Source organism: Podarcis filfolensis (assembly GCF_964270895.1).
Source record: "Podarcis filfolensis genome assembly, chromosome: 5".
NCBI lineage: Eukaryota > Metazoa > Chordata > Lepidosauria > Squamata > Lacertidae > Podarcis > Podarcis filfolensis.
The window spans coordinates 61259549-61284767 of NC_139608.1; the positions used below are offsets into that span (position 1 = coordinate 61259549).

At 42.5% G+C, this 25219-nt stretch overlaps 1 long non-coding RNA gene across 1 annotated transcript in view; it reads left to right on the forward strand.

Moving 5' to 3' along the window:
• LOC310764008 overlaps window positions 1-25219 on the forward strand; it is a 38907-nt gene extending 13688 nt beyond the window's left edge. The window contains exon 3 of the long non-coding RNA XR_014548966.1: window positions 24827-25219. This is a non-coding gene — a long non-coding RNA (uncharacterized lncRNA). The remainder of the gene's footprint in view (window positions 1-24826) is intronic.

Consider the following 25219-nt stretch of genomic DNA (forward strand, 5'->3'; position numbering starts at 1 on the left):
TGATGAGTCACACAGAAATTTAGCTGGCTGATCCCTGACCCATGGGTCGCTGGAATTGTAATGCTTGGGGGGGTTTTGGTTCTTTTTTTAAAAAAAAATGCTTTCCAAATAAATGGTTTCGAAATGAATTTGTGCTGAAAAGGGTATTTAGAATGGGGGTTGTCATTTTTTGCATTCTGCTGAAATGCTTATAACAAATGGGAAATTAGTGCAATAATGGGTTCATGGCATGATTCTCTCTCTCTCTCTCTCTCTCTCTCTCTCTCTCTCTCTCTCACACACACACACACACACACACACACACACTGGGATAAGGAATTTAATTACATTGTATTGGAGGACAGAACTTGGCTTTAGGGTCCTGTTTTGTTATTATCTTGGATATGGTTCCCCCCCCCCCTCTAAAGTTCTCCAGCTGACACTAAGAAATCAATCAGTTGTGATGGACTGGTGGGCAGCTCACAAGACAATGGCCTGGAGACAAGAAAGGTCAAGGCTGAAATTATTTTTTGGCAGCTGATACGTTTCTTCTTTACCAAACAATATAAAAGGTAGCTTGGCAAAGCAACACGAGTCATTACTTCTGAAACGACCGTGGAATATTTGCCTACATTGTAGATGCTTGCACATAATTTCTTTGTGTTGGTTTGTCAACTCCACCTTTTCTCCAAAGATCTCAGGATGGCATTCATGGCTCCTCCACTTTATCATCACAATGGCCCTGTGATGCTGACATGGGACCTGACTGGAGGACTGGACTAAGCAATGGAGGGCAGTAAACAAAATGGTGGCATTGGCACTGTGGAAGCAGCAGCAGATTGGCTGAGGAGGTGCCAGTCTGCCACCCCCTTCCGATCTGCCACCCGAGACATAGGGCTCAGCTTGGTTAATGAGATAAACTGGACCTATCTCAGCTTAATCTACCTGAGTGGATTGTTTTTATGGTAATGGAGTGGGGGCACAAATATCTAGCTCTGGGCTCCTTGAAAGAAGGACAGGATAAAAACGGGCTCAAAATTGGTTCCAGTGCAGGGTAATATTAAAAATACCCTCAATATATATTTTAGCAAACTGATGCCTTGAAAGGAAAGAGCCAGCTGCCTTTTGATTACAAAAGCTTCCCTGCTTACTTGGTGGAATAACCATTCCCTACTTACTACTGGCAACCAGTAAGGAGGTGGCTGTTTCAGTCCTGTTAAAGTTAGCAGGAATGCTCCATTATTCAGTTCGATTCTATTCCACAGAGCATCTCATAAACATGGTCAATAAACACAGGGAACTATTCGGCAAGAGGTAGTTGGAAGTTGCAGCAGGTTTGTTGAAATCAGTGAGACAGAAGTGTCCAGTTAAATGCTTACGTAAGCCCCACTGACATCAATGCAACTTAAGCCTGTTTCTCACATCATAGGTCCAGATTGGTTCCTGTTTGTCTGCAGCCCATGGTAACTTAACAATATAGAAACCACACAGATAGGGGTAGCGTCATGAGAGTGAGGGAGTTTGTGGCAGTGGGTGAGTGAATGTATGGGGGTGTGGAATTTGTATGCATCTTGAGTGTGTGGAAGTGTATTGGGTGAGTCCAATCATATTTTATTTTATGGATGTGGAGGTTTTATTTTATATACTGTATTTAACTTTTATTGAGTTTAATTTTTGTTTGCTCTTCTTTTTAGACCTTTTCCGGTGAAAAGCATAATATAAATACTTGAAATATTACTACTACTGTTGTTGTTTAGTCGTGTCCGACTCTTCGTGACCCCATGGACCAGAGCATGCCAGGCACTCCTGTCTTCCACTGCCTACCACAGTTTGGTCAAACTCATGCTGGTAGCTTCGAGAACACTGTCCAACCATCTCGTCCTCTGTCGTCTCCTTCTCCTTGTGCCCGCAATCTGTCCCAACATCAGGGTCTTTTCCAGGGAGTCTTCTCTTCTCATGAGGTGGCCAAAGTATTGGAGCCTCAGCTTCAGGATCTGTCCTTCCAGTGAGCACTCAGGGCTGATTTCCTTAAGAATGGATAGGTAATAATAGATAATTGGCACTTGCAAAATTGAGACCACTGTTTCATATTACGACTGTTATGTGAAGCATTTCTTGAACATGTCCTACAGCACTAGATGGCAGTATTAGCTAACTAAAACAGATACTTTCCCTTAGAGTTTATTGTCAAAAATGGAACCTTATCATAATTTACTGTCTTTCAACCATTATTTAACAAGAAGACAGAAACAAGGAATTCGTTGAATCACTTTGCTCTGAAGTCTGGGAACGTTACCGACCACATCCTGAGAATTCAGCCTTGATCGAACTGCCTCATTAACTTTAGCAAGATGTCTGAAAACTGAGCATTTGGGATGGGGTGGGGGAAACATTCCTTTCTCTGTAAGTTTAAACTGAATGCAACATGAGATATTAGATGCTTTATAAAGTTGTAGTGGAACGGGGACAGTATAGGATAAGTTATAGACAGGTACTTGCCATGTGCATTGATTACTTACGTACAAGTAACACATCAAAATAAAAAGCACTTGCTGCTATCAATAATAAGGTGTTTCTCATTCACTCCGTCGGTGAATAATGAAGCCAAAATGGATGCAGCAACAACAACAACACACTTGGAGTTTGTTTTTTAACAAGTAGATCAAGCTGCCAAAAACCCCCAAAAGTCTAGCTTTCCCCCTGTCGATAGCACTCTTGCCAACAAGATGTTTGTAGCTGGGTAAAGATAATGGGTGCCACTACCTCATTTTGCCTCGTACTGTTCCTGTGCCTTTTTAGATGCAGTCTAAACTTTGCAGGAGAAGCTTGCCCAGAGTGGAGAGAAGACATGAGAAAAGGCTGGATTTCTATGTGCCAGGTCAGGAAAGGGGAACCAGGTAGCAACCCCGATAATGGGGTAGGGCTGTAGCTCAGGGGCAGAGGATCTGCTTTGCATGCAGAAGGTTCCAGGTTCAGTCCCCAGCATCTGCAGGCAAGATTGGGAGAGGCTCTGTGTCTGAAACACTGGAAAGTCATTGCCAGTCAGCATTACTGGATGAGATAGACCAATGGTCTGACCTGGTATTCTATTTATTCTAAAATACTCCTAGACTTCTTTAATATTTTTAAGTTCCAAAGTGGTATACAAAGAAGCAAAAACAGACCATGAATAATATAACCAGTTTAAAAAATAATATAATACACAGTTCCAGACTTTCTGCCGTGACCAATAATCTACCTGTCCTATATCATTACTTTGATAATGCATGAGTAAATAAAAAGGTCTTTAGCATATGCTGGAAACATGAAATCATCCAAGGAGAATGTTTTGCATGGCCTCTTCAGATGATCTCACTGTCTAGGCAACTCTTTATGGGAGAAGGTCTGTCTCTCAGGTGTCTCTCAGGCCTACCATTCTCAGGTGTAGACAATGGTAAATTTCCTTTATGTCTTGCTTGACTCAGGCTATGAGAACAGGTAGTTTAAGATCTGTGAGTTTGCTGGTTGATGATAAGGGTTCTCACAGATTCCATCTCCAGATATCCCACCACATGGCTGGACTGGAACAGGCTTAATCTATCAGGTAGAAAGAGCTGAAGATTTGCTCACCCCCTGTCAGGTAGATCCTATCCATACCTTTCTTCCAGAGACTATCTGAAAAGGAAGTGGAATTGGTGGGAATATTAGGATCAGACATGGTCTACTGGGAGGTTATTTCCAGGGCAAGGGCAGAGGTGCAGAATTTATTTAGACTGCATGGACTTGGAATGAGCTTGCCTCCAGTGGACCTACCATACTAGCAGCCCATTTTCTGATACTCCTTTGTCCATAATAACTTCTTCCCAGTTTTACTGTAAAATGTTGAACTTTGACATTTGAAGATAGAATCCTCATGCTGTTCCAGGTAACATATTAAAAATGAAGCTTTAGAAGCATCCAAAAGCACAGTGGAAGTATATGGACTTGTCAATCGATATCTATTCCTGCCATGGTCATTGTTGTTCATCTCACCATCACCACCACCTCAGCTTAAATGATCAAGGAACAGCATCTTCCCTTTTCGTTTTCGTTTTCTTTCCATTTCTTTCACTTCATTTGCCCACTAAAATTTTTCCATAAAATATAAATATTAAGAAATCTTCCCAACAGCCCATTTCCTTCTTTAGATTATTTACTAATAATCACTATGATGAGTAGTCAGATCTAACCATAGTGATGTCTGCCTTGGTTATGCACCTTTGAAGATGGTTTGAAAATTGTGCTGGTACAGAATGCGGTACCTCAAACACATTTGTGAGTTGTGCACTCATTCTACCAATCTTCACTAACATGGTGCCTTCCTGATGTTTTGGACTACAATTCCCACCAGCGCCAGTTATCGGAAGGGTACCATGATGGTGAACGCTGTAGTCTACTTATTCTGTTTTGGTTATTTTGGCTGTCTAGTCATTGACTTGCAACTATTGATTGGCTGAAAGTTGAAGGCGCTGGTTTTTTACTTTTGCCCTGAACAGTTTGGGACCAGGTTATACAAAGGACCACCTATTTGAGTCTTTCTCAGTGATGGCCCCACACATTTGAACTCCCTTTATAGGGAAATATGTACAGTACGGTCTGATCAGTGCTGATCTCTCTCTGTGTGTGTGTGTGTGTGTGTGTGTGTGTACAGTGCTTTTTTCTTTTAAAAAATGTACTCTTATTTTGACTCAAGAAAATCACAATTTTATAGTTCAAATCAGGAAAAATAAATACAGTAAATAGACAAAAGTACAAAGATTCACAAAATGTTTCAGGGTATGCGTACCTCTGTGCTCCCCCAGAAAAAAGCACTGTATATATAGCATATATATATATATACTTTTTTATTCCTCTGTTTTCCTAAATTAGGCTGTACTTAAAGAATAAGTAAATTAGCTGTCATGCTGACATGAATGACTGCATTTTTAATATGATGTGCTTTAGAGACTTGTAAGTACAATGGCACCTCAGTTTAAGAAACTCTGGAAAACCAGAAATAGTGTCTTGGTTTAAGAACTTTACCTCCGTCTACGAACGGAAGCCGAACGGTGGAAGGGCACCGGCAGTGAGAGGCCTCATTGGGGAAAGCGCGCCTCAGTTTAAGAACTGATTTGGTTTAAGAATGGACTTCAGGAACGGATTAAGTTCGTAAACCAAGGTACCACTGTATTAGGATATTGCACCCTGAAAAGCGAGTTGCACATCTTTTAACAAATAAATAAAGGTATAGACTCTGCTGGGATCTTTGGGCAGTAATCCATGCTGATCTGTAGAGTGTTTATGTAACTGTGACCAAGGGAGGTAGGGCACATTTTGTTCCTAAGGATGGCTTCTCCCGCACACACCAAATTATTATTAATAGTACATATTTTATACTCCATCTTTTTCTTGGACACAGCAGCTGTTTCTACACTATCGGAGATTATGTTGGACACCCAAAGAACTGCAGGGATATGGGTGTGCTGCGATCATGGGCTGCTATACTTATTCATTGGGGAGCAGAAAGGCAATTCGAAGCAATTTTGCTCAGCAAACTCATAGTATAATACCAGAAGAAGACAGGAGACCATTAGTTACTGTCTCAAACCCTTAGGGGCATCTCGGAGAATTTTCTTCCTTTCTTTTTCTTTTTCTTGTCTGACTGAACTAATAACATTTGGAAAGGCAAAAAGGAAGGTCAGCTCCTGCCCTCAGCTGCAATATAAAATGCTCCTTATCAGTGAAAAATTGCCAAGCAAATACCTCTGGCTATTAACTACTCAGGGTTGCATTATGTCTTGCTACCACTAATGATCTCTCCTCTTCAACTTAAATCTTTAATGTTTTTATATATATATAAAAAACCCCTCTGTCTTAACTTCAGTTGCATTGGAGACTACCGTGGATGCTACATTTTTAATCAGTTATTCTCCCTATGAGTAAAAGACCCGCCTGTCAGAGTATAAATTATAGCTCAGGAGAAGTCCAGGACATAATTAATGCCTTCTTATGAGAGAGGGAAGAGTTCCAGCCACTCTGAAAGAGGCAGTTGTTCAGAAAGATTTTTTGGATCATAATTATTGGCCAGTCACAAATCTGTCCTCCTTGGTATTTGAGGTAGCACTAGCCATGGTACAACTCTAGATGATTTTGGATGACATGATTTGTCTGGACCCATTCCAATCCAGTTTCAGGCTTGGTTTTGGCACCGAAATAGTCTTGATCATCCTGAAGGAGAGAGAGTTGGTTCTATTAGACCTCTTGGTGGCATTTGATGCCATTGATCATAGTACCTTTCTGGACTTATCTGGGACCATGAACATTGGCCCTGATAATGGGAAATCGTTCTCAGTTTCACCTCAGCGCCCAAGATCCAGCGCTGGCTACATGTTTTCAGATCTATGCCTCCTCATTGCAACAAGGGCAGACCACCTTATTTATTTTTCTTATTCTTACATGTATACCCCACCTTTCTCCTCTCATGGAAAAAAGGCAACATGTATGTGGTATATTGTGAATTGCCCTGAGACCTGTGGGTATAGGAAAGTATCCAAATTTATAATAATAATAATAATAATGATGATGATGATGATGAGGATGATGATGTACCCTGGTGGTTACCAATCCAGGCATTTACTATAGACCTCCTTAGTTTCATCAAGGTGGTGGACCCATGTGCCTTCTGACATATCCTGGGACTTTGATGGTTTTCTTTTTCTTTCTTTTTTTAATTAAAGATTTTCTTGTTTTACAGAAGTATGTGTAATGTCTCTCGTATTTTTTCCATGTAACATTTTTACAAATCAGTTTCATTTGTTGAGACATTAGGGGAAAATAAGGGGTGGAGGGGGGGAAGATGGGTGGGGGTGGAGTCGGGTGGTGATGTTTCTATTTTGCTTAATGTATGTAGGGTTTGATGTCAGCGTTGCTCGTGCAGGTTCTCTGCTGTTCATTTGTGTTTCTTTGGTGGTGAGAGAGGTTGGAGTTGGCCTAGGGTGTGGTTGTTTGTTTGTGATTGGCTGTGGTGATCTTTGTTTTCGTGTTTGAGTGGGGTGGGTGGGTGTTTTGGATCAGGTTAGCCATATTGATTTGTATGCTGTTGGTGGATTATTGTCATTGTCTTGTTGGGCTGTGATATGATAAAGGGGAGCCTTCTTCTGTTTGTCCCCGTGTCAGTTTCAGTTTATTGGTTAATTTTTCTAGTAGGGCTGTTTCCCATACTATTTGGTACCATTGGTCCATGCTTACTCCTGACAGGTCTCTCCAGTGTCTGGATATGGTGTTTCTGGCTGCTGAAAGTTGATGGTTTTCTTTTAACCTTTTTCTCTCTGTCCGCTTTTCTTATTTTCTTTTTATCTGCTCTTATAAAGCAGTTGGCACAATGTTGTTGCTGTATACCATCAGGTGTGCTGGTTGACTATTTGCAGCTGGGGAGAGAGGAGTGGCTGGAGATGGACTACACCAGGGGTCAGCAAACTTTTTCAGCAGGGGGCCGGTCCACTGTCCCTCAGACCTTGTGTGGGGCCAGACTATATTTTGAAGGGGGGGGGAATGAATGAAGTCCTATGCCCCACAAATAACCCAGAGATGCATTTTAAATAAAAGCACACATTCTACTCATGTAAAAACACACTGATTCCCAGGCCACCCATGGGCTGGATTTAGAAGGCAATTGGGCTGGATCCAGCCCCCGGGCCTTAGTTTGCCTACCCATGGACTACACTGAGCTTTATCTTGAGAGTGGAACAGCTTCTGGTAAAAGTTTATAACAGCTCTCCCTTCTGTGGGTGAGTCATGTGGGGTTGTGGGGATGTGGGTGGCACTGTGGCCTAAACCACTGAGCCTCTTGGGCTTGCCAATCAGAAGGTCGGCAGTTCCCAGTTCCTGCCAACGTAGCAGTTCGAAAGCACACCAGTGCAAGTAGATAAATAGGTACCACTGCGGCGGAACGGTAAACAGTGTTTCCTTGTGCTCTGGAACTCTTTGTGGTGTCCCGTTGCGCCAGAAGCAGTTTAGTCATGCTGGCCACATGACCTGGAAAGCTGTCTGTGGACAAACACCGGCTCCCTCAGCCTGAAAATGAGATGACTGCTGCAACCCCATAGTCGCCTTTGACTGGACTTAACCGTCCATGAGTCCTTTACCTAACTCAGAAGAGATTTGCCCCTCTGGGATATCACTTCGGAGACTAACAGGGACTCACACTCCCCCCGATGCCACCCATTGGGAACTGGAATATTGGCCAGCTTCTGAGAGAGGGACAGGCCTGAGACCCTGACCTAGGAGGAGTGCCTCTCTGTGGGAAGTTGGGTATGTGTGGCACCCCCTGAAATGAGAGATAAGGAGAGGCATGTGACTAATTAGCTAATATCTTCTGACTGAGCAGTGGGTGGGATCCATTTGAAAATTGGCTCTTATTTACTACCAGTGGCCCTAATTACTGGATTTTAGTCAGTCTGGAAGAGAATTAATGCCGCTCGCACTATGGCCCCTTAATCTTTATTAATTGTTCCGTGCGGAAAAGCTGGCACTCTATACTCAAGTGTATTGGAAACCTGGCACTCAATGCTTAACGGCAATTGGCTGCTATAAAATATCCGTTAGGGATGCAGTCTGTTAATTGCTGTTATGCTGGTGGATTTGGCAAGAGGAGGGTGCCCCGTCCCTGGAGGAGGGGGGAGCAAGTCATGGGAGCTACAACCTCAGCTGTGATGGGTAGGGGGAGGCATGGCAATGGACGGCAGAGAAGGAGTGTTAGATACAGTGAAAGTATCACTCCTTCTGGCCTTCCCTCCAGCCAGCAGAATATTAACCTCCAACTTGGAAATGCCAGGGACTGAATGGTTTGGAAGCAGCAACTAAAGGAGCAGCAGTGGTACAGTGGTACCTCGGGTTACAGACACTTCAGGTTACATACGCTTCAGGTTACAGACTCCACTAACCCAGAAATAGTAACTCGGGTTAAGAACTTTGCTTCAGGATGAGAACAGAAATTGTGCGGTGCTGGCGAGGCGGCAGCAGGAGGCCCCACTAGTTAAAGTGGTGCTTCAGGTTAAGAACAGTTTCAGGTTAAAAACGGACCTCCGGAACGAATTAAGTTCTTAACCCAAGGTACCACTGGCCCATATAACTTCAGCACAAACAGCTGGGCCTGGTGAGCATTTAAGGTCCCCATCCCTAATCTGTGGATTGCCATCTGATTGGATTTTATTCTGATCCTGATCTGATTTTAGGATGTATTTTAATTGATTGCCTGCTTTTATGTTAATGTGTTATACATTTGACATTAGCTGCTCTGAGCCCAGTTTTGGCTGGGGAGGGCGGGATATAAATAAAAATTATTATTACTATTATTATTACTGCCTGGATGGATGGATGACAGAGAGGTGTGTGTGTCAAAACTGCCTACCCTGTACAGGTAAAATGCACTTTCATTCCTCCATCCACTTTTGCCCCTGGCCCTGCTCAGCATTGGCATGTGGCCCCCAGAAGGGATTGTGGACTCCTAATACCATCAAAAGCCCCTCTTTCGAAAGGATTTCCAGAGGAGCACAGCAAGGCTTGTGCTTGCTTGCATTCGAGCTACCCTGCAAAGCGTTTGAGAAATTAAAGCAGGAGAAGAGCAAATCCCTCTCTTGCTGGAGTCGTTCACATTATGCCAGCCAAGGGATCCATTTATTGGAATTGTCTGTATAAATATCTCATCACCATAGCCCTGCATTTTATTTGGCTCCGAAGTGAAGTTTCCAGCGAATGGAGCGCTCTCTCTCTCTCCCTCCCATAGTTGCATACAATTATTACACCTCAGGCTCATGCCACACTCACCCAGGTTCTGCTCTTAACTACAAGCCACCAGGAAATGAATTCAATCTGTTTGTTTTATTTAAAAGAGTTTCATGTGAACATCTCCTATGGATGTCTCTTGAACTCAACCTAATTTTAAGAGAGAGAGAGGGGGGGAGAGAGAGAACGGGCTGGGGGTGGGAGCTAAGACAAGAAATGTGGCATGACCCTAGTCAAACGACCTAAATAAAAATGAAAGTGCAGCAAAGCAAACCTTTGAGAGGGCAGTTCTATAGGGTTTTTTCTTTAAAGGTTCTGCCAAGTTTAGATAAGGCAGCTATAAGCTGTCAAGATACTCTCCTCCCCCAAACTGTTCCCTCCAATTCTCCCATCCTAAAGAAAAACAGAGTAGTAATTACACTGTTGAACCCAGCAGCAGGGAAGTTAACATCTCACAGCTTTTCCAACTGCACCTTGATTAGCTTTTCAGTGCTAAAATTAAAACTGTGAGAGCTCAAGATAAACTGCCTACTCAGCGAACCCTCATTTTTGTTTGCTTAAGAGAGAGAGAGAGGGATGGAAAGAAGGAAAGAATGAATAAATCACCCTGATCTTAGGAAAGTCCATTAAAAGTTAGACAATATGCAAGATCGCTTTGGGCATTGCAACTGCAAGGCTGATGGGGGGTGAAGAGGAATGTGCTCTCTTTCACAGATTGCATCTTATTCCCTAGCAAAGAGACAGGATATTGGAGCCAGGCTGACAAAATTCAAAAAAACGAAAACAAAATTCCACCCCGCTTTCAACCAATTAACTTTAATTCTGGAATATATGTGAACTTAGTCTGATGCATATGTCAGTGTCTGAAATATGATTCCCCCCTCCCTTTTGGTTCGTAATTCCAACAGCCATTTGTAAAAACCAGGAAACTGTTTCATCAGTAATGGAAACGGTGTGATGTAAAATTGCTTATTGGTTTCCATTATCACATTATATTTGAATTCTCCTTGCGCTGAATTCTCCTTGATTAAAATAAAGAGATTCATTTTATCCCTACATTTTTCTTTTTGTGAAAAGAACTGTGGGACTTCTCCTTACGCTTAACAAAAAAATTCTTCAAATTTTCTGATACACTTTTTTAGACTGCAATATCCCATTAACGTAGGACCAAACCAATCACATTTACGGTATTTGCATTTAATGTGCAGGGTCTTTGTTGTTGTTGTTTTAAAAAAGTAAATAGAGCATCAGCTGGGGACAGGAGTAGGGTAGGGTGGAGGCTGATAATTGCCAGGAACATAGTGGGGAATAAGTTTAACCCTTTCCTCCATGATGCACTCCTGAGGAAAATCCCCTTTCTGAGGCTGCTACTTGCATTGAGAGGAAATCCCCCATTTTTGCCAATGCAAATAGCCTATTCAAGAGAGTACAGCAGGGGAGGAAAGGGTTAAACTGGCCTTTGCCACCTGTTGCAATTCTGATCATTATTAGGCTTCCTACTTGCCAGCAGTTAATTTAATATGCACATTAAATGCAAAGACACATTTAACATCACACTTCCTTCGGCACCCTAAGGCATCTTATTAAAATGAACATGATCCCACCCACTTATGACTTGGCATGGAGTTGCCACCACCATTCCTAAAATGATGCTGACAAAGAGATGGTTACTGGGAAGAAGTTTAACATTGGACAAGGTTTCAATGCCTTGTGGAAGAATTCCCCTTTCATTAAACTAAGGTTACCAGACTTTTTTCAAAGAATCCGGGGACACCTTTTTAAAAAAAAAAAAGAGAGAGAAAAAGTTATTTAAAAAAAAATTATTTTTTTTAAAAAGAAGTAATATCTTCTCTTCTGTGGTCTCCTCTGCCGCGTGGCCCAGGCCTGCTCTCTTGGAGCGCTAGCCACCGTGGAGTAGGCTTGGGTTGGGCCTGGGCTCGGCCACGTGTCCTTGCCTTCCTGGTGCTCTCCTACCTCTTCTCAGCGGCGGCAGCAACAGCAGCAGCGCAGCAAGGTCGGGGTTTCCCTCTTTTTTCTCCTTCCTCTTTCTCTCTCTTCCTTCTCCTTCTCCCTGCATCGGTTCCAGGGTTTTTACTGGCCCCAGAGCGCCGCTGGGCAGTCAACTGGGTGCTCTCGCTCCCAGCTCAATTTGGGTCACGGGGGTGTGTGTGTCAGTGGTTCCCTCTGTTGATGCGCCGGGCATCTCCGGTTCCCCCTTGGCAGTGGCGGCGGCAGCAGCAGTCTCAGGAGCCCGGAGCCAGACTGGTAGTGCAGTTGGCTCTGGCTGCCTTCAGGAGCTGCTCGCTGCTGTGGCGCTCACCATTTTGCCTCACCGGAAGTCCCCATATGATGTGTCTTGTGTCGTTGAACCAATCACGCAACATTCATTCGATACTAATAAATCTACAACACTTAAAATATAAATCCAGGGACACTAAATGAAATCCAGGGACATTCCGGGGATGGATTTTGTCCGGGGACAGATTTGTAAATCTGGGGACTGTCACTGGGAAATGGGGATGTCTGGTAACCATAAATTAAACCAGCCAGTAGGAATTCTATTTCCTTAAGAAATTCCCTCCTCTTCCTGAAGTGTTATAGTCAGTCACATTTGGAGGTGGGACACCACACATGGCAGCTCAGAGCAGACAAAATTATTGGATTTTTATGAACGAGGATTCCACAGAAAGCCTGATCTTACAGTGTTCTAAAACACTGCTCATTTATGAACACTAATGTGCATACTTCACAGAGGAGCAAAAGAAAAAAGAAAAAGAAAAGTAGGAAAAAAAGAAAGCAGGTCCCTGCCCCACAGAGCTCACAATCTGAGAAAGGGAGAAACAAGAGTGAAAGGCGATGAACATCAACTTTCAAGCCAGGCTTGGGCCTTGTTCTAGTTGACAAAGAGGTCTGTTGGGTTTTTTTAAAAAAACTATTGCTAATAGTTGCAATGCTTTTGTAAAATAACCTAGCATACATGTGCCTGAAATAATACATATCATGTGTCAGAGGATGTGAATGACCAGGGGAAATTTATGGCCTTTGAAGACATTTTGGTCACTATGCAAGAATTTATATCAGCACAAGTCTGATATCAATATTGAAACTTGTGGGCAGCATAGATTGTTCCTGGTTTGTAGTGTGGATTTTTTTCTTGGTTCAACCCCTTCACCCAAGAGGGGTTAAGCACTTCAGCATTCCTGGGTGACACAATTGAGACCTCAGAGCATGATTGGAAGCCTCCATTGTGTCATTTAAAGACAGGGCCTCAGCCTTTCCTGTCCCATATTTGCCTTCTCCTCTCCACAAATACATTTGGGAAAGGATAGTTTAGACAGAAACTGAGAGGTGGAAAGGTTAGGGAAGGCTGGTGCTGAGATGAGCTAATGTAGGAGAGTTTGTCTATTGCTTTCAGAACTGAGATTTCCAGCTCCACTTCCCAATTCTGAAATTTGTTGCCACCCCTAATTGAAATTAACAGGACTTGGAGGTGGGGGAATGCTTCACTATGGCTGGATCATTCCTGTGGTGTTTGCACCCTAGAAACCATGAGCCTTAAAATGAAGTGTAGTTTCATGCTTATTGCACAGAAGAATTTGATTTATTCTAGATCCATTGCTTGACTAGGACTTGTCATTTCTAATCAAAGTCATTGGAAAAACCCCAGAGCTCAAATGAACCAAGGTGGCTGCCTTGTTAGAAAGATCCCTGAAGGAGCTGCGATGATTATCAGCCTTTGAAGGGTAAGCTAGTTATTTCAAAATTTTGAGGGAGTGTCAAGCTCAGGGGCAGTAGGCTTTTCCAAGTATCTCTTGGAATTAATGTTGATGTGTTGTTGCGAGGATTGCAGCAGATGTAAACATGCTTCCCAAAATTGATCTGAGCTTTAAATAAAAACATGACAGGCTATCTTGGTGGAATTCCTGTCAGACATAGACAGCTTTGTGTCAAGCGTGTATCTACAGAAGATGTTATCTGACAATTACACAGGATAGAATCTGCTACCAGGGAAGAGCGTGCAAGTAGATTTTATGAAGCACCTCTGGGCTGGTTAACCTTCACTAGGTTAATTTAAACTTTCAACTCCTCTCATACTGCCAGAATCACATGTAAGTAGGTCATATTTGTCTCAACAAGCAGCTGCGTTCAGGACTGGAGCCTCTGTGTCACCAAGACAGAGATGCAACGTGAGTCTGCAAAATGAGGGGAAGCAAAATCATTTGCAAGGTCAAATGAGCAGGGCAGAAACAGAAAACTTGTGGCCCTCCAGGTGTTCTTGGACTACAACTTCCATCAACCCCACCTTATACCCAATGTTTGCACATGTGGGCTTTTGTAAACCAAAGTGCTGCACCAACAAGCACAAATCAACCCTTCTGCTGTGCCACAAATCCAACTTAATGGTGTAACATTGGAAAATGTCAACCACTTTTCCTACCTGGGCAGTTATCTTTCCACATCAATGCCGAAATCCAGCACTGTCTGAGCTCTGCGAGTGCGGCTTTCTCCTAATTGAAGTGCAGAGTGTTTGAGGACCGGGACATTCACAGGAAGACCAAAATGCTTGTTTACAAAGCTATTGTACTACCAACTTTACTGTACACTTGTGAAACATGGACCACTCCATCTCCAACTCCTCGAAAGGTTCAGTCAACGGTGTCTCTGAAAAATTGTACATATCACTTGGAAAGGCAGGCAAACTAATACCAGTGTACTGGAAGAAGCAAAGATCACCAGTGTCAAAGCAATGATTCTTCAACATCAACTTCGTTGGACTGGCCATGTTGTTTGGACATCTGATTATTGTTTTCCAAAGCAACTACTCATTTCCAAACTTAAGAATGGAAAGTGGAATACCAGTGGGACAACAAAATGCCTCCTCCCTACCAGACACTTGTGCTTATACACCTGGATATGCAGGAAGGAAGCACCATGGAGAGCTCCTAGGGAGCTGCCATGTCACAGCATATGTTTATGGCACTCTTATACCACTCAGCTCCTTCCAAAGAATGCTGGGAACTGTAGTTTCTTAAGAGAACTAAGAATGGTTAGGATACCCTTAGAAAATGACAGTTCCCTTGAGCTTGTTTGGAGGTTCTAGCAGGGGAGTGCAGCTATTGTATACCCTTGACCAAAGAACGGTACACTCCTTCTATCTGGGATGGTCATCCTCTTCCACCAAGTGCGCAGCTTCGGGAGGGACGCACATGGAGCGGTGAGGGAGGAAGGGGACACCCGCCTAGCCAGCCAGATCAGCCGAATCAACCCTGGCAATCAATGGGGTGACAGATGTCGTAGCCAGATCACCCTCACATGTGCTTAAAGTATTATGTGGATGTAGCCCCAGACTTCGCTTCCTTGTTGCCCTGCTGCCTTGCCTTGTGGCCTTTCCTTGGAAGAACAGGGCATGTGAGCATCTTGGAGGAAGGAAAGGATAAGATAAAAATATACTAAACTATAGCAGTTTCAGTTTGCTTTTTAACCGGCACTGCCTTGTCCTCAAAGAGATTATGCAGGTGTTAGTTTAATGTTTCTGGAAGATTCCCTGTTAGAGATCCCTGCTCTATAAGCAAAAATATAGTTCTCAGCATTTTTGGGAAGTGGAAGAGAGAAGAAGCTAAGGAGAATCTGTGTCTGTAGCATATCTCTGCAACAAGGGGAAGCAGAGGACAACAGGGCAAGGGCTGTAGAACACAACTAGGTGACATGGTTTGCATGTAGAAGGTCTCAGGTTGTTCAGTTCCCAGCATCCCCAGGTTGGGCTGGGAAGGTTTCCAGTCTGAGCTCTGAAAGAGCTTCTGCCAATCATTGTTGGCAATACTGAGCTGGTTGGACTATTGGTCCGACTCTGTGTAAACCAGCTTCCTATATATCTAAGGCTGGCATTCAAAATCGGGAAAGAAAGATGAAAAGCTACATTTCAAACTAAAGGGTACCATGTGCATTATTGATTTTTCCTTTCGGGGGGGGGGGGACATGACTGAAAACAATGAAGGATGTTATTGTGAAGTAGAGTAATTGGCTCGAGTTACCACTTGATGTCATCCTGGCGCTACAGAAAGCAGCTGAAAGGCATTTGCCAAACCCTGACTTGTGCAGAAAGCATGTTGGGCATGGCTGTTGCAGGCAGCTTGGCATATTTCTTGTCTTAAGGGTTTTTTCTTTAGCTCTCAGCGGAACTTTGCTGTCAGTCTCAAAACTTTAATGAAGACAGCTTAATGGGAAGGCAGGTCTACTTTTCCGGCACAGATTCGGGGGGGGGGGATACCCAAGGCTTTCCCTCGTCTGAAAGAGTATAATGTGGGTGAAGATAGCATTCTGCTGAGAGATTCTTCCTTTGGCTTAAAGTCAGCTCTGAGTATTTGCAGAACTTTGGTTTTAGTTTGCAGAGAAAGGTAGGACGTGTGAGATACTTCAGAAAATATGGTAGCAAAAGGTTAAGGTGCTTCTGAATTCCATGGCACTAACAATCCATTTGTAACTGGAAACTGCCTCAGCCATACTGGCAACCTCAACTTCACAATCAAAGCATAGATACCCAAGCAAGTTTTAATGTCGTCCCCCCCTCCTTTTTTTTGGTCAGGCATTGTTATTGATTTGATTATAATTCTCTTTCTTTGGGCAGTTACTAAAAGAACTAGAAGAAATCTGGGTGGTGATAGAGGGCAATTCTCTGGCTAGTTCTAGTTCAAATATATTTGCAAAAAATCAAATAGGCTTTCATTTCCACCTTCCCAGTTGTGAATGTTGTTAAATTTAAAGACTGGGTGGGTAGGTATTGCTTTTAAAACTATTGAGTGTTATGAGTGTTCAGGTTTTCTTTTAATAAAAAAATATATTCAATGCTAAACATGAAATCCAAAGCTTCAATTCCAAATTCCAAACCTTTGGCATTCCCAAGTATTGTCTATTTTGTTGCATCCAACCCAATTTCACTCAGAACAGACCCACTGAAATGATTTTCATTGAATCTGCTCAGAGCATGATTAATATTAGATGCAACCCTTTAAATTTGGGAAGCATTTTCATCATATTGCAGTCCATCCATGCCTGCACTCAGTGACCTGGAAAAGTACTAGATGATCAAAATAAGGGACACTTTAGTACATACTTTTGCATATTAGATATGTTTACCAATTTTGCAATGATGCACAACTGGTTCAAGGGACACCCAGTTGTGGATGTAGTAACACAATGCACAGTAATGCTGGCCTTGCTGGTGCTAACTTTCCTATATCTTATGCCCATTTTCCTAGCAGCATCTATTTTAACCCACAAGAGTTTATTTTTTAAAAAAGAAGTAGACATAAACAAATCGGGGGATGGCCTCACTTCATGGTAAGATTCATGGTCAAGATTCAAATAGTCTTGGCATGCTTGAACACGATGACAAAAGCTGCAAGATGAAATTCAACAAAAAAATACATACAAAATCCTGCATTAACCCCCCCCCCCCGGCACAAAAATATGGTGGAGGAGGCCTGGCTTGGCAGAAATATATGTGAAAAGAATCTTAGTGTCTTAATTTATCACAAGCTGAACGTGAGCTAGTAAGAGTATGTTGAACCTGCTGAGAAAGCTAATGGAATATGCATTAACAGAAGCACAGTGTCTAGATCAGGAAAAAAGTTCCACTCTATTTTGTCCTGATCAGATGGCATCTGAAGTACTGTACCTAGTCACAGGCACCACATTTTATGGACATTAGCAAACCAGAATGCATCCATGGGAGGACTTCCAAGATGGTGAGGGGTCTGGAATGCAGAGCTGATGAAAGAGCTGGGCATGTTTAGCCTGGAGAAGAGACGAGCAGGGAGACATAATAGCTGGCTTCAAACCTCTGAAGGCTGTCATGTAGATTTCACATTGTCAAAGACGGAACGGATTCCTTCCCTGTTACCTCAGAGGGCGTGACTAGTACTCTCATATGCATCTAGTTGGCCACTGTCAGAAGAGGATGCTGGGTGTAAATGCTTCTCTTTAACTAGGCCTTTGGCTGGTTAACATTCTATCCTTTGTGGGAAGGGAGTTATTAGTTTGTTTTTGTTCTTTTTCTTCTTTTTATTATGCATGTTGTTTTCTCATTTTGTATTTTTATGTTGTGAACTGCCCTCTGATCTTCGGATGAAGGGTGATATACAAATTTAATAAATATTGAGAATACATAATAATTCAAAACATTGGGAGGGCTCCGGGTTGGGTATGGATGCAAAGGGATTGCATTGGAAGGAGTAAAAGTAACCTTGTAGTGGGGGGAAGGAACAGGGGGTTGGGAATTCAGTTGGGAAGCCAGATGAAAGTTGTGATGGGGGATGGAATCAGCTGTACTTCACATTCTGTCCAGAGAATAACAGGAACAGGAAATAATGTGTCCAGGGCTATAACTTTTTGCATCTCAAAAGCTCACCATTCTTTCCAGCTGCTACAATCCATGCATCATCATTACCGTGGTTACTGAAAACTGAAGAGATTTCGCTTTCTCCTGTTGATATCTTTTAGTAACGGTTTTCATCACACTTCATCAAATGACACTTTGTTATTTTCAGCTACCACAGTGATAAAGGCAAAAGATGGGCTTTAATCACTCTTCGCTGAAGGAGCCAGGATTACTTTAAATCAAACTATCTATACAATCCCCATAGTCACAAGATGCCAAATGTACAAAGCATTCATGCTGTAACAAGAACAAGCCAATCTGAATTATTTTAAATTGAGTGCCTCTATCCTTAGATTTCATTTCATATTTGCATTCCATTTTTCCACAGTCAGGTTGTGCTTCAAAGCTGTAGTTGCATACCCTCCAATATTTTTCTGATGAAAATAGGGGTGTCACATTCCATAATGATAATTTTACTATTTACTATTTTACTATTTATACTCTGCCCATCTTGCCCCAGCCACTCTGGGCAGCTTTCAACATTATAAAACATTAAACTTTTTTTTTTTAAAAAAAAAACAACCCTTCCCTATACAGTATTGCCTTCAGATGGCTCGAGGGTCAGACAACTCCATACCCTCCAACATTTCTCCAATGAAAATAGGGACATCCTAAAGAAAAGCGGGACATTTCAGGATCAAGTCAGAAACCGGAACAGCTTAACTAAATCAGTGATGTCCCTGGAAAACAGGGGCATTTGGAGGGTCTGTAGTTCTAACAGCATATAAATAACATTTCAATCAATACAAAATAAAAAAATTCCTTCCAGTAGCACCTTAGAGACCAACTAAGTTTGTTATTGGTATGAGCTTTTGTGTGCATGTACACGAAAGCTCATACCAATAACAAACTTAGTTGGCCTACCTACCTGTAACTATTTCAATCAATATAAGTCAAGAAACAGTATCAGCACCAATATCTCAAGAGCACAATAATAAAGCAATAAGCTGTTCTCTATATCTTGTGTGCACATAAGTGTATTTCTCCATGGGGAATGACCATACATCCTGCACCCATTTATACAACAGGGGCTGACATTTTTTGCTTTTTGCCCTCTCCAAATTCTAATCCTATTGTGATCTATCTATCTACATACACGCTGGCACAGTCCATCTGTAATGCTAAAATGAAATATGGCATAGCACAAATGTGTAGGTGTGTCAGCTCCAGATAGGAGATTGTGGTCACTTTGCTCCTCTGGTCATCTGGTGGTTTTGCTGCTGAGATTTAAACCCATAGTTTGGCTCTGTGTGTCATCCCAACCTGGTCTCATGGTGCACCATGAGCTGTGAAGCCAGAGCAAAGTGGGATAATCCACAAGCCCAGGTTTGAATGGCATGCTAAGAAAAACCATTGCTTAGTTTACAGGAGCAGCAGGATTGGGGAAAGAGCAAGCTGCTCTCCAGCAACTCATTCATTTGCACTAAGCAATGGTTTGGCCTAGCATTAAATGCAAATAGGGTCAAAGTTTCTGTGTAGAAACTCTTCTGTGACACAGCTCTAAATCTTTGCCAGGTTTTAGTCTGAAAATATGTTTCAGTTTCAGAATAGAACCCTGGGCCCCATGAAGGAATCACAGTGAACAGGTGGCCCCTGACCATGTGCAGAATGTTTTCACTTTACAGTTGAATAGCCCTTGCCTGCTCAATCCACATTTGTGACTGAAGAGGTAAGCACCTTGTCGAGAGACAATTCAGCATCCAATCTGGCCTGAACCCTGGCACCAATTAACTTCTAACTATATTTAGAATTGAAGCACTGGTTCGGGTTAAGTCAGGGCTAACACTATGTTAAAGGAAAAGAGCTTTTTTAAACTTCAATCCCTGGAATGGTCAAATGCCTAACAGGCTGCAATCTGTATTTGAATCAGACCTCAAGCGACTCAGATTGAGGTTCCTTAAACTCTCTCCAAGGTGTGAGAGACTGAGTCACCAACATTCTGACCTTTCAATCCAGAAACTGACTTTATAAAGCCACAGTAAGGGGGGAAATACTTCTGAGTGCATTATCTGTTCGCTGTGTCCTAAATCTTACAATTTCCTTCAGAGGGAGGGAAGACTATTTTTAATGGTTGTTTGAGTGAATTCTAATAATACCTGTGTAATGAACCTCACATTTAAAGGCCAAACTATCTTTATTTTTATTTATGGGGTTCTAACCCTGCTTTTCTTCTCCCAGAGGTATGATTGCGATGACTTCCAATATTCCAAAGCAACACACTCAGACTGAAGCAATCAATGAAATAAATTAGGACAGAACAGAGCAAATTCAGCCAAAAGCATAACAAACTGTCTGAAAACGGAGAAGGGGAGAGGGGGAATAAAGCCCAAATAGTTACCTAAGAAACAGCAACAAGAAACGTATTCATCTGAAGCTGAAAATTGCAATAATTGGGGAAAAAAATATGGGCAAAGTGACTAAATACTACTACTACTACTACTAATGAAAGTAAAGGATCATGTTTCAGGAGGTACGTACGTATCACAAGAAAGGAAGAGATGCCTCACACACCCCAAAAGCTCAAGAGGATTCAGATTTGCATTAAATTTGCAAATTAAAATATGTAAATTTAGAAATAATTATTTTAAAAATATCAGAAGAAGAAGAAGAAGAGTTTGGATTTGATATCCCGCTTTATCACTACCCAAAGGAGTCTCAAAGCGGCCAACAATCTCCTTTCCCTTCCTCCCCCACAACAAACACTCTGTGAGGTGAGTGGGGCTGAGAGACTTCAGAGAAGTGTGACTAGCCCAAGGTCACCCAGCAGCTGCATGTGGAGGAGAGGAGACGCGAACCCGGTTCCCCAGATTACGAGACTACCGCTTTTAACCACTACACCACACTGGCTCTCTATCAGTAGCAATACAGTGCATCTCACCATAGTGGAGAATACTGATCAGGTAACCTAGTGTCCCTGCTCAGCCAGCTTTCCAGGTGCTAGCGAGTGAGGGGGTCCTGCTCTCCCTTCTTACTTTATTTTTAAACTGGTTTTGGAGTGGACAGCACCTTAAACAGCCCCTTAAACAGAGGAAAAACAGAATGCATGGCTATCCTAGCCAACACTCTTGGGTTTCCTTAATCTGGGTGCTACCGAAGAGATCCCCCTCCCTCAGACCACAGGGGCTGGGCTGGACCAAACAAGGTGGACACTCCTTATGGTATCTGAAATTAGATATGGTGGCAGCCCATGGACTGATTCCACAAATGTATAACTTGATTTTCCTCAAGTTATTGTTGACTAGCAGCTCAAGAAAAAAACTAATAAATGTCATGTGACGCTATCAAGGTTTTATCTCACATATAAGCCATTACTTAGGAGACACACATGGGCAAACCACTCTTGTCTTATACCATAGCTATAGAGGCCAATCTGCTACATGATGACTGTTGTACACTCATTGTGGGGTTTATGTAACCCCACAAGAAGATGGCAGACTAGCATCTAGTCATGTGCTGAACCAAATCTTCCTTATTTTGAAATGTGGAATAAAAAAGTTTCAGCTATTATTATTTTTAATTCCCACAGTCTCGTGTTCTTTTAAATTTGGCCTTTGGAGCACATCCAGTCTATATTGGTTTCAGACTTTCGGCCTGGCTCTCCCAAAACAGAAAGTTGCCTCTAACAGGTTTGATTTCAGCTTGCACAGTCAAATTCATCTCCTCTCCCTGCATGCCCCTAGCCCCCTGCAATATTCTCTGAAGGTTTTCCCAACCTGCCCCCAAGACCTAATATGGGGGCAACAAGTGCATGCTGGGAGAATAAGGAAGGGGAGCGAGCAGCTGTTATTCCACTTATGCAATGACTTTCTGGATTCAACCCACAGCTCTGTCTGACCTATTACACCTGCTCCTGCTAGGCTCTGTCTTGCTACATGCACAGCACCTCTATGAAGAGGGAAAGCATTTTCTATGGATAATATTATCCCTCCTGTGCTTGCAGACCTTTATCCTCGAATTGCTCTGCGTTTCTAAAAAGATGGCAAGGCCCAGTTGCTTTGTCATTTGAAACTTTCACAGACTCAGGCTTGCATGAAAATCTGTGACGGGCTGAGCACTCCGCAAGCATCTAAGTTAATACAAGAACATACTGGCTTTTGTTGAAATGGTTTATGGCATGACTGAGTGCGCCATCTCACATGTGTGGCTGGGAGCCCACAGCGAGCGGCTGTCACTCACATTGCTGTCTTTATGAGCAATTTTGTCAAGCATATATGATTCCAATGAGTTTTTAACAGCTGCGGAAGACAGATAGAGAAAACAGTGAAAGCCTCCAGGAATGGGGGTGGGGGTGGGGGGAGAACGGAAAGGAGAAATGTGACTGTATTACCATAAGAAAAACTAAGAGAGACAAGCCCAGGATAATTGAGTGTAAAGGGGGGGGAAAGTAGGGATTGATTGAGGTGAAGAAGGTTGTGAAGCGCTTAGGAAGAGCTGATTTACCTTTTCACATTATGCCTCAGTGCATGAGGAAGTGAAGGGGGAGGGAGGGAGAACAGCATTGTGATGGCTGCTGTAGTTTTCCTGTGCATGCATTCCTGGGCCTATGAGCCTTACTTCTGAGGAAACAGGCATAGGATTCAGCTGAAGCACAGAGCTGTGAACCAAGACGTTGGGCCTCATCTGCACTATTCATTTAATAAAGCAGTATCATACTACTTTAGGTAAAAAGGTAAAAGGACCCCTGGACGGTTAAGTCCAGTCAAAGGTGACTTTGGGGTGCGGCGCTCATCTCACTTTCAGGCCGAGGGAGCCGGCGTTTGTCCACAGACAGTTTTCTGGGTCGTGTGGCCTTCATGACTAAACCGTTACTGGTGCACGGAGGGCTGTAACAAGTGCCAAAGTGCACAGATACGACGTTTACCTTCCCACTGCAGTGGTACCTATTTATCTACTTGCACTGGCATGCTTTCAAACTGCTATGTTGGCAGGAGCTGGGACAGAGCAACGGGAGCTCACTCCATCGCGGGGATTCAAACCGCCAACCTTGCGATCAGCAAGCCAAACAGACTCTCCCTGAGGGTGCTGCTACTGGAGATGCCATAGGTATCCTCTCACTAATAGCAATCTAAGGCGCAGGGGTGGGAAGAGAACATAATCCCCTTTCATGTGTTCATCATGTGAAGGAGGAAGGTGCTCAGATGCCAGCACTTTTAACAGAATATAGTTCCCAAGATGTTTTGGGGAAAATCATGGCTCTTTAATGTGGTATGTTTAAAGTGGGATGTGGGTGGCGCTATGGTCTAAACCACTGAACCTCTTGGGCTTGCTGATCTGAAGGTCGGCGGTTCGAATCTATGCAATAGAGTGAGCTCTCTCACAGCTCCTGCCAACCTAGCAGTTTGAAAGCATACCAGTGCAAGTAGATAAATAGGTACTGCTGCGGTGGGAAGGTAAACGGCGTTTCCGTGTGCTCTGGCTTCCGTCACAGTGTCCTGTTGTGTCAGAAGTGGTTTTGTCATGCTGGCCACATGACCCGAAAAGCTGTCTGTGGACAAATACCAGTTCCCTCGGCCTGAAAGCGAGATGAGCGCCACAACCCCATAGTCGCCTTTGACTGGACTTAACCTTCCAGGGGTCCTTTACCTTTAGGACCTGAGCACAAGAGCACTCTTCCCTCCTGCAGTTTCTGGCAACTGGTATTCAGAAGCATTTCTGGTTCTGACCATTGAGATAGAGTATAAGCATAATCATCAACATAGTAGTTACCATTGATTGCCTTATCCCCCCAAAGGATAAAGAAGCAGGATTGCCCCTTAGTTAATCTTAAGGACTTGAATGAATCTCAACGGTTAACATTCACATGGAGATACTCATTAATACATATTTGAAATAATTCCTAATATTCTAAAAAGAGAACGGGAGCAGAAGAATGACAAATTGATATATGAGGAACAATATATGTGACACGGCTGATAAATTATCTTCTAATATGTTAATGAGTTTCAGTTAAAGAAGTTGGCAAGAGAAGATTTATTAAGATTTAAAAAAATAATTAAAAAAATGAAATGAAATGGTATGAATGAACGAATCCCTCTGTACTGGGAGAGGCAGATGGATAACATTTGAAAGAAAGTTTATATCCTTTAATTTTCTATATCCAGGAAAAAGAAACGCTACGCTAATTTTCCAAGCCTTTCAAATATGCATACATGCTTACTTCATTTGACTAATTAAAAGTTTTAAAAAGGTTTTATTAACATAAATTTCTAACAAACAGAATGAAAAACAAAGTCTGTATGATTTGAAATCTACATATTTGATTAATTCTTTATTAAAAGAGATTTATACACACACACACACACACACAGTTTAGAGCTAAACTGAATATTAGATAAAAGTTCTTATCTGAATATTTTAACTGATTAAAATATTCTGTGTTAAATCGTGGAAAAAAAATCCTCTATGAAGTTTTTGTGAGCTTTTATAACCAAACCAAAGCCAAGCAGCTTAATTAATGGTCAATGCATTTATGGAAATCACAAGAAGAGCCCTGCTGGATCAGATCAAAGCCCACCTATTCTAGCTTTCTGTTTCTTACAGTGCCTCTACAGATGCTCATGGGTTCCACTGTCGTCCCCCAGCAACTTGGCCAGCATTTCCTAACTTTATGTTTCCCACTCTCATTTCTAGATTCCAGCTCCATCAGACATTTTGAAGAGATAATGGACTAGTCCAAAGAAATGAAAGTACAACAGGACTTTCTGTTGTATAAGATGATACTGGTTCCATTGGATTTGATAGAACCTATTTCCTTTAGGTCAAGGGTGCCTGTGCTGGAGAAATTAAATACAATTCACACATGCAAATCCATTTTGGCAAAAGGAGATTGTTGTTATGGGACCCAGTCCCGAAGGCCAGGCAACAACACAGTTCAAGAAGAAAATATGTCTTCTGAGTGTGTATGGAGTAGTAGTCTTCTGTTACTGTTACTCTGCAACTGAGCAAATACGAGAAGTATTCATGATGAAAGGAAGCAAGAAAGTTTATCAGAAAGAAGGCTGCTAATATTTGTTCTTGGTTGCA